Below are 9,394 nucleotides of genomic sequence, written 5' to 3'. Positions count from 1 at the left end.
AAACACGTTAATGACCAACGTTATCAAAAACAGAGCGAAATCATTCATTTCTAACCAAGTATCATGAGGCAAACGCAGCACACCACACGGAAATAGTTGACAAACATCCGGTCATTACACCCTAATCACATTGTGAAGGGAAAACTGAAAAAGTCTTGAGTCCGATGCCAAGTATTGCGGTTTGATCGTAAACCAGGGTGTTAAGGATCGTGAACAATTTTAATTCTGTTACTTTATAAACAGTTTCAATGAAACTGCGACTGGCTTCAACAACAAAGTATTGGAGTATTACAAAAGTAAATGAGCAACTCGGACTCCACTAAAAACTGGGAGCATGGACCAGGTGCACCGGTAGGGTAAGCGTCCTCTGCTTTTCGAGAAACACCCGTTGAGTTGCTCATAAAAAGTCAAGTCCGGGGAAGACAAATGAGGAAAGGTAAACTATGACCCGTTGAATAAATCAGTTTTCATGGTGCTGATGGATACATCATAACGATCCACGAGTTCATGATGACGACCATAGTAGTGTAGTAGTGTCTGTAGTGATGACTTCAATCTTGTAACAACATAACCCTGTTCCAGAAGCCTATTTGTTAGACTTCTAGCGCGATACAAAAAGTCTGCGTAGTTTCTGCGTAGAAACCATTCATTTTAAAGTAAGGCAAATCAATCATAATGAAATAAACAGGTAGAACGAAAATTCCAGTGATATAAAAGCAATTGTTCTGAATAAAATTTGAAGCGATAACTTGGTGTATGTGTGTTATGTTATTAAAAGTTTATAGAGTTCGGGATTCAGCATTTTCTTGGTTAGTAATGCGGTAATTACCGTACCGCTGCATCTGGTCAATATTTATTTTCAAAAGTTATTTTGCAGGTTTGATATCCGATACTTATAACGCGGTAGCTGCGACAGAGACACAATCTTTATGATGCTTTAAAAACATTGAAAACGCCAATTACGTTCGACGAGATGCGATGAAGTATCATTGGAGTGCATTATGCCTTGATAAGTAATATAGGGAATCCGAAGCAAACTAGTATTTACCACAGATCTGTATTTAATTACAAGTACGTCGTATGTATTAAGTGACTTGATATGTATTTAAGTTAACCCACTGTCATCTTAAAACACACAATTGATAATTTCAGATTAAAGACTGTCAAAAATATAATAAGTTCTCTCATCTTAATACCAATGCTATTTTAAGATGATAACCTGGTTGTGGAAGTTAACTCTTAGGCAAGCTACATTGTATGTCACAATCAAGGTTTTTGCGATAAAATTCCGAGAATAACTTCACAAAACGATTCTATTCTTTTACAGTGTTTCGTTAGTTCTTTATGTGCACTATTAGCAGGAACCATACGAATGTGGGTGTTGACGTAGGAAAATATGTCCATGTACCGCAAAAAGAAAGCCTTCAATTCCCTATTCCTTGCAGCATCCAACAACGTCTGAAATATCATTTTTGTTACTTTGAGATGAGTAAGTTCAGTTAAGTTTCTTTCTCTAATGTCTTTAATTGTGTAAAACATGGCGTTTTTCAACATATAACTAGAAATCTCATCCTTAGCCGGTACAACGCTCCCACCCTCAACGCCTATATCAGACTCTTGAAGAATACTTGTATCTTCAGAAGAATATGATGAACGATTCTGATTATTCGCCGAATCTGTGTCTAGAGAATGCTTTGAAATGAATTTTACATTTGGATCAGAGGTAGCGACGCTGTGTCTTTCATCTTGTCGAAAACCTATTTTAGTTTCTTTCGAAGCAGAGTGGGATGAAAATACAGCTGTGTTCCCAATGTTTTCAGATGAAATTTCGGAAAAATTGACATTAGACGTATTTTCGTTATCTAATTGTCGTGTCCTTTTCCTACCTTTATTGCGAACACTATCGTCTTCATTTCTCTTGTAAATAATTTCATGTGTTAATTCCCCCTTTTTGTTATTTATGACCTTGACTTTAGCATAGTTTTCCATCTTTTCAAGAGCTTTCTCAATGTTTTGCGGTTTGTTTTCTTTTGGAACGTACACTTTACGGATTGTTTGTGTCTTATCTAAAGAAGCAATCCAACCGGCCCACGGTTGCTTGAATTCCACACGCGTGTCGTCAGACATGTTAGGTTTAGGTATTTCAGTACTTTTGTAATCATGTAAGGTGTGTGGTTTTCCAGTGGTGTTATCCTTTTGAAACGAATTACTACCTGATTGATCTTTCGTCGATTTTTCGTCATGCTCTTTTCCTTTTCATCTTCGCTTTCAGAATCTTCCTCATCACTAAACTGAATATGAGGAGAAAAGTGATGACTCTTCAATGCTTTTGACAGTGCATAGCTTTCTCTAAACACAACAGGTACGGACTGTAAAACCTTTATTTCTAATGGGGCACTTGAAACACGGACGTACGTTAGCTCGTCGGAAGAATACTCTCTTGGTACATGAAACAGGAGAAAATAACCAATTTCATCGATGATATCAGATGAAATGAGAGAATCGTCAACTGTTACGTCTTTTGGATGCCAATTTGTTTTGTGAATGGCTGGCACCATGTCAGTGCTTATCTCTAAGACTTTGGCAATAGCACCATGCCAATAAATCCTAAGATTGACGATTGGTTTATCATCTGGAAATTCTAACAAACCATCAAAGTAAATATGGTCTGACACCCAGGTATCTTCACTATTGACGGCTTAAGACACCAGATCCTGAAATCGATTTCTTACTAAGTCAGATATTATTCGGTTATTTTCGTCAACGAAAACTGCTAGATTCTTGGTGTCATGATAATTTTTCGGTTTTAGCACTGCAAATCCCGTATTGATTAAGTTGTCTGGCTGCAGAACAGAACATTGTTCGCTGAAGTATGACAGACAGAAGACAAAGTCCATTTCTAATGGGTCTCCTATTTGAGATACCTCTGCGGAGCTTCCTGTCGGAAATAAATCACGCTGTCCAATTCAGAAATCTTATTTGCAATTATGTTCATTAGATAATAAATGTCACTCTTGATCTTCGAAATTTCACTAAGATTATCTGTTAAGCGGGTTTGCGGCGAGGACAACAAGGTTCTTCCGGGTCATCTTGAAGGTCAACCATTTTCAAGGTTTCAGCCATGTCATCCGCATTTTTGTAGTAAATATGTCTTACATTTGCTTTAGATCTTTCATATTTTGTGTGCGCATTACCAGCTTGTGAATCAGAAATAACATTTTCTTGTTTTTCAGGTTTTAACACACATAATACTTCATAGTTATCTTGCAACTGCAAGATCATATGGCGTAAAACCACGAGCGTCAATAATGTCTTTTCGTGCGCCATGTTTAAGTAAAACTATCATATTCAAATCTGAATGCCAAGCTGCGCAATGCAAGAGTACAAAACCTTGCTTATCTGTGGCATTTACATCTAATCCTTCCTCGAAGAAAAGGGTGGCTAGTGGGGGACTCGCTACTAAATCAGGACGGATAAGGAGACCCATTTTTGGTAAATATGGTGGTATGTAGAGTAAGAAGTTAGCTACTGGAGTACGACCAAATTTATCTCTGATATTGATATCAGCCCCGTATTGGAGAAGAAGTCGAAAAGACTCTTCAGTTCTGGCCCTGAATATAGTAGATTGTCCAAATATGTCGGTTATGTTCACGTCGGCGCCACTTTGGAGAAGCATTTCTACAACTCCATCAAACTGCTTGAGTACAGTCTGCATGAGCACTGTTGATCCTAAGTTGTCCCTGTGGTTAATTTTAGCTCCTTTTTCAATCATCAATTTAATTGTTAATTGTTTCTGTAGAAATGTTTTCATCATCCAAGTAGGTCATAAAGGCGGAAGTTCCGGTTTTATTAGGTTCGTTGAGCAGCTTTTCTCATGTCAGCTGGAATATCAGTGAAATGTCCGCTCACAATTTTTTGAAGAAAAGTTTCCTTCCCTTCGAAAACTTCTTCGAAGCGTTCACTTTCTTTTACACCATCTACTACACTTGAGCATAATGCGTGGAAAACTGTAACTCTATGTAGATCAACTAATTCGTGGCGAATATCCAGTACATTCCTATAGAAAAAGGTAAGTATTTCTGGTATCTGTTCACGGTAGCACTGTACACTTTATGCAAGGGCGTCTCGTTCACTTTGTCCTGTACATTAATACTGACCCCTCTGTCAAGCAAAATAGAAGCGCATCTTTTTAGTTCACTTATATCATCAAAGGCATCATTCTCAATTAAGTGATGCAAAGCATTACGCCCGGTGTCATCTACTGCACAAATGTCCAGTTCTACTTTGTACTAGAATTTCAAGTTTATCTGTGTAATTATGATTGGCGGCAATATGCAGGGCATTTAAACCACGCCTATATCACATTCGAACTTAAGCAACGTCTTAAGCGTTTCTCTTGTTACTTGTTCATTTACAACAGCATAGAGCAATGGAGACTATATAGTTTTTGCTGGTGACACCCATTTGAAGGCCGACAATATTTTAATCATGTCGACATCATTTCTCCTAACTGCAACCGTAAGGGGGTTTCCAGCCACATATTTGTCACTATTTTTGCATGGCAACCTCTCTAGCATCAGTTTCACGTCGTCGTATTCTCCTCCTCTGATGGCGTTAAGCAACCTGTCCACAGTATGGCTGTCAAGGTCCATTATCTATTGAAATGAAATAATAGTTATATTGTAACTTCCATTGACTGCATATAGTTTCAAGTTTTACTTGAATCCTAAACAATAAAAAAAATATTGCTGATTAAGTAAGAATAAACAAATTCAAATGTTACAAATAATAATAAAAAAAAACACATTAAGTCATATTGAAATTTTCAGGCAGGCATCAAAACTGGTAAGTCATAGGGTCGAAATTCTAATAATATGTAAATTATGCCTATCACTATTACAGGAATACATTTCTTTTCATATTCGGTTTAGCTTTTTTTACAAATTTATGTCATCGATATTATGATCAATCAGTTTTAGATACAAAAGACATTTCAAGCAACCATTTGAACAGTTTTGCAATAAAAGCGCGTTTTTAACACTTACCATTTGGTTATTGACATCATCATAACTTGGAATAACTTCAAATAACTTTCTTATCTTGTACCTAAATATATATCTACAATTCTATTTTTAAATTTAAAATTTAAAATTATTTAAAGGCTTTCCCTACCAGGGAAAGACCTTATTGTTTTTCTGCCCCGTGCAGGTCCGGGTGTTAAAAGAATAGGCCTGCAGCAGCGCTAAGCTTGTGGTATAAGGCGACTAAATAGTGCTCAGAAACCTAGCCGAGGGCCCATGTTCATTTCATCATCCATTTCATGTTCATTGCCTGAATATAGCTGACATTTTGCTGGTCGGCGTTAAAACCCAATATCTCCGTACAGGTCCGGGTGTTAAAAGAATAGGCCGGCAGCAGCGCTAAGCTTGTCGTAAAAGGCGACTTAATAGTGCTCAGAACCCTAGCCGGGGGCTAGGGCGCTCTGCCCACAGAGCAACTGGGATGTGTGCCCCAGGTGGTGGAATGGGGTACCCCTGGCGTGTTACATGCTGGGGTTGTCAGGCTATAATACGGAAAACCTGGCCGCAAACCATAGTGATGCACCGTGTTGGGAAAGATGCCACGTTCCTCGCACGTTAAAGAACCCTGCTGTGGTATTCGATAGGAGTAGGAACCTTTGCGCTCCGCCACAGGAGGCTAAATTGCCCGACCTTACCCATCCCCCCTTTTTCCAGTGGCAATTAAAATTTGTCGACCCTATTATCCTTGTGTCCCATCCTTTTTTTTATTTTCATGTTCATTTTATCATCCATTTCATGTTTCATCGTCTGAATATAGCTGAAATATTGCTGCTCGGACGTTAAACCCCAACAAACAAACAAACAAAAATATTGTTTTCTATTTTTTTTAATTTTTTTTTTTATTATTCTTTCATTATTTGCAAAATTTTCTTTGACATGTTCTGCCCTATTCATCTTTCAAGATATCATTACCAAATTTGGACCATCGATAGAGCTCATTAAGGACTTTTACCACATGACCGTGTGAAGAATTCCATTATCCATTGTAGAAGTTATCTTCATTTTATTGCGTTTTTTTTCAACATGGTCCCCGAACTCATTTTTCAGGATATCATGACCATATTTGGTGAACATGTAGATATCATCAGGTTCAATTAGGAAATGGCCCTTCTAAGGATTTCATTACCATCTTTAAGAGTTATGTCCCTTTAAAACAGTTTCTTTTAATCGCTCGTATCTTAAAAACCAGAGATAGAATAATTCTGAAAACGGTTTCATGCACATAAGCAGACGGACTAATTGATAAACATAAATTTGTATTTGTTATCAATTAATACGGGAGTTATATCCCTTGAAATATCATACTTAAGTTTTAAAAATTTATATTTAGAGAACCGGAAGTTGTAGAAACGTGGGACCTTCATCAATGATTATTGAACCATGTGACCTTTCATTTGCATCCAAGGTCAAAGTTCAAAGAGTGCTAGTTTTTTTTCCCTTTCAATATTTGCTTTGGCACGGCCCTGTTGCGTCATCTTTCAAGATATCATTACAAAATTTGGACCATCGATAGACCTTTCTTAGGACTTTACAGGATAATCCAATGAAGAATTTCAATATCCATTGTAGAAGTAATCTCCCGTTTATTAGCGTCTCATCAATATGGTTAATAGGTCCCCCGAACTCATTTTTTCAGGATATCATTATCATACTTGGTGAACATGTAGATGTCATCATATTATTTTAGAAAATGACCCTGCCAAGGATTTCATCATCATTTTTATTAGTTATGTCCCCTTAAAACAAGTTATTTCAATCCCTCATATCTTGAAAACCACAATAGATAGAATCAATCTAAAACTGTTTCATGTACACAAGATGAATACCTAATGAAAAAACATAAACATGTATTTTATTATCAAACCATACAGGAGTTATATCCCTTGAAATATCATACTTAAGTTTTTCAAATTTCGAGAACCAGAAGTGTAGAAACACGGGACCTTCATCAATGATCTTTGGTCCATGTGACCTTTCATTTGCATCCAAGGTCAAAGTTCATAGAGTGCTAGAAAGCCTTCTCACTGCAAACTACAGCCTTGATATTGAGAAAACAATAAGACATAAGTGTGTACATACAGAGTATGAAATGACCATCTCGATAAGCCCTACATTTTGAGACAAAATTTACAACTGTCAGACCGTCTGTTCAAAAGTTATGACAATTTAAATGTTTGCAGAATCCGTTTGTGACCTTGACATAAACGTATGACCTTGACCTTGCAAGTTTTTTCAAGGTCAGGTAATCCTAAGATATATGGTGGTAGTTTCATGTCTCTACGACTTCCGGTTCTGGAATTTGTTATTGCATCATAGTTTAATAATCATTGGGCTCAAAATGAGCTCCAAAATTGCCCAAATTGTTATGTAATTTTGTTCTATATGTTCTGCAAATTATCTGCAAGTTTTCAGATTTGACATATCTTGTCTACTTTGGATCTATTGAAATTTTAAGTTTTGAGAATGGGGGTATATATTTTAAAATCCACAGCAGACACACAAATGGTCATTCCACAGTATGAAAGATCTACACAAGTACAACTGTTTCACAAAATACCAAGAACCAATATAAAAAAAAACAATGATACTACAACAACTTAAAATTTTCATATTTTCCAATGGTTTGATATATTTCATCAATATCTATTTATAGATTTGATATTGCATCATTTGTTCAACTTTGTCGAAGGGGGTCATGTGATATATCATTTTGAAGGTCTAAATGAGCACATTTCAAAAATCAGAGTTTCAACCATGATAAGTAATACATGTTCAAATAGTAGGGTCATTAAGTGCAAAAATTTAAAGTTCTTAGAGGGTAAGGTTGTTGCATATCAAATGAAAGGTCTTAAAGCGTAGATCCGAAATATCGATGCATTATTTATCTAGAAATAAATGACTTGGGAGAGGTCAGTGAGTGCAAAACTTTAGTTGTTTATATATTTAGGTTGTCGCATATCAAATTAAAGGTCATAATGCGTACATCTCAAATTTCAATTTATTTATATAGAAAAAGAACCCAGTTGGGGTTAATAAGTGAAAAATTCTAAAGGTCACAGAAAGTAGGGTTGTTGTATATATAACGAAAGGTCGTCGAGTTGACATTACAAAAGTCATGATGGGAACATCGATCATTGCATTTGATAAGGTCATAAAGTGCAAAAAGTCAAACTGGTGTAGATGTTTTATTGGGTATATTACAAAGAGAAAGTTTTCAAGGGAAAGATCTTTCAATTGTTTAACAATTGACATACTAGTTGGATGAGTAACTCCTGTCATGGATCAGAATTTCTTATTCGGGAAACAAGCTGACCGTTTATATTTTTTCTTTATTATCATTTAATTATGCCAGATACAACTACGATAAGTACCATGAGTAGATGATTAATTTACGGCAAACGAGATAAGTTTGGAGTGTTAATGTAAACTATTGAGACCAAAGATTAATTATAAAATTTATACATGCGGCTGGCTAAAAACTGGTCGCTTCACTTTCCATGCAAATTATGTCTGCTGTACGTCTGTAGTAAATTGCTATTGTACAAATCTGAAGTCGTCAACCTTAAAAGTCATACATTTGAATGTGTTTTGTTTTAGCAGGAATTAAGTTTTCACTGGCTCAATATGCTTTAAAACATATTTTAAGGTCCTTTAAAACAATGCCTGGTTTTAACATTTGTCTAGTTTATACAGGGTTTGGTTTATACAGGGTTTGGACAGGTTTTACTGTACTTTCTTTGTACTATTTTACATTGTAGGCATAAACATGTATTTTCTAGTCAACCGTCTCGATGGTCTCACCAAAGATCCAGTACAAAGCAGGGTCTGTTGGATTGGTGAACCATTCTCTTCGTGAGATGTATAAAATATCCGACAGGCAGACCACAGGATAACAGGTGCCTTATTAGACAAGAAATATAAATATCAGAACACTACCATAAGTAATGATGGCTATTGAAGCTCCATAGGACATTCATATTTTGTGATATAAATGTTAAAATAATGTGAATTTAAATTATATGTATATTAATAAAAGTTACTGTGTTTTTGTCATTTTGAAATTTCATAGTCAATGCAGTGCTAAATATTCAGATACCGGTAGTTATATTACGGTTTATGCATTAAAGATGTCTTTAGCATTAATGTAGGATATCCAGACAGTACCAATAACTAGGATTCATAACCGCTAAACTTTGAATGCTCAAAGAAATCCAAGCACAAAGATAAGGCAAAGATATACAATCTATAATAATCATGTTGATCAAAGTGTTTCTAATCAAAATTTGTGCAATTAGTACAACAGGAGAATTAAC

At 35.9% G+C, this 9,394-nt stretch overlaps 1 pseudogene; it reads right to left on the bottom strand.

Annotated features, from left to right (window-relative positions):
- Window positions 1-2,066: 2,066 nt before the first annotated feature.
- Window positions 2,067-4,652, bottom strand: LOC148612848 (uncharacterized; annotated as a pseudogene).
- Between the last annotated feature and the right edge of the window lie 4,742 nt (window positions 4,653-9,394).

The sequence above is a fragment of the Perna viridis genome, chromosome 7 (assembly GCF_037379345.1).
Source record: "Perna viridis isolate PV_CMFRI_1.1 ecotype Kerala chromosome 7, ASM3737934v1, whole genome shotgun sequence".
In the NCBI taxonomy this organism is placed as follows: domain Eukaryota; kingdom Metazoa; phylum Mollusca; class Bivalvia; order Mytilida; family Mytilidae; genus Perna; species Perna viridis.
The sequence above is the reverse complement of the archived record's forward strand: the minus strand, read 5'-3'. Positions and strand labels throughout refer to the sequence as shown.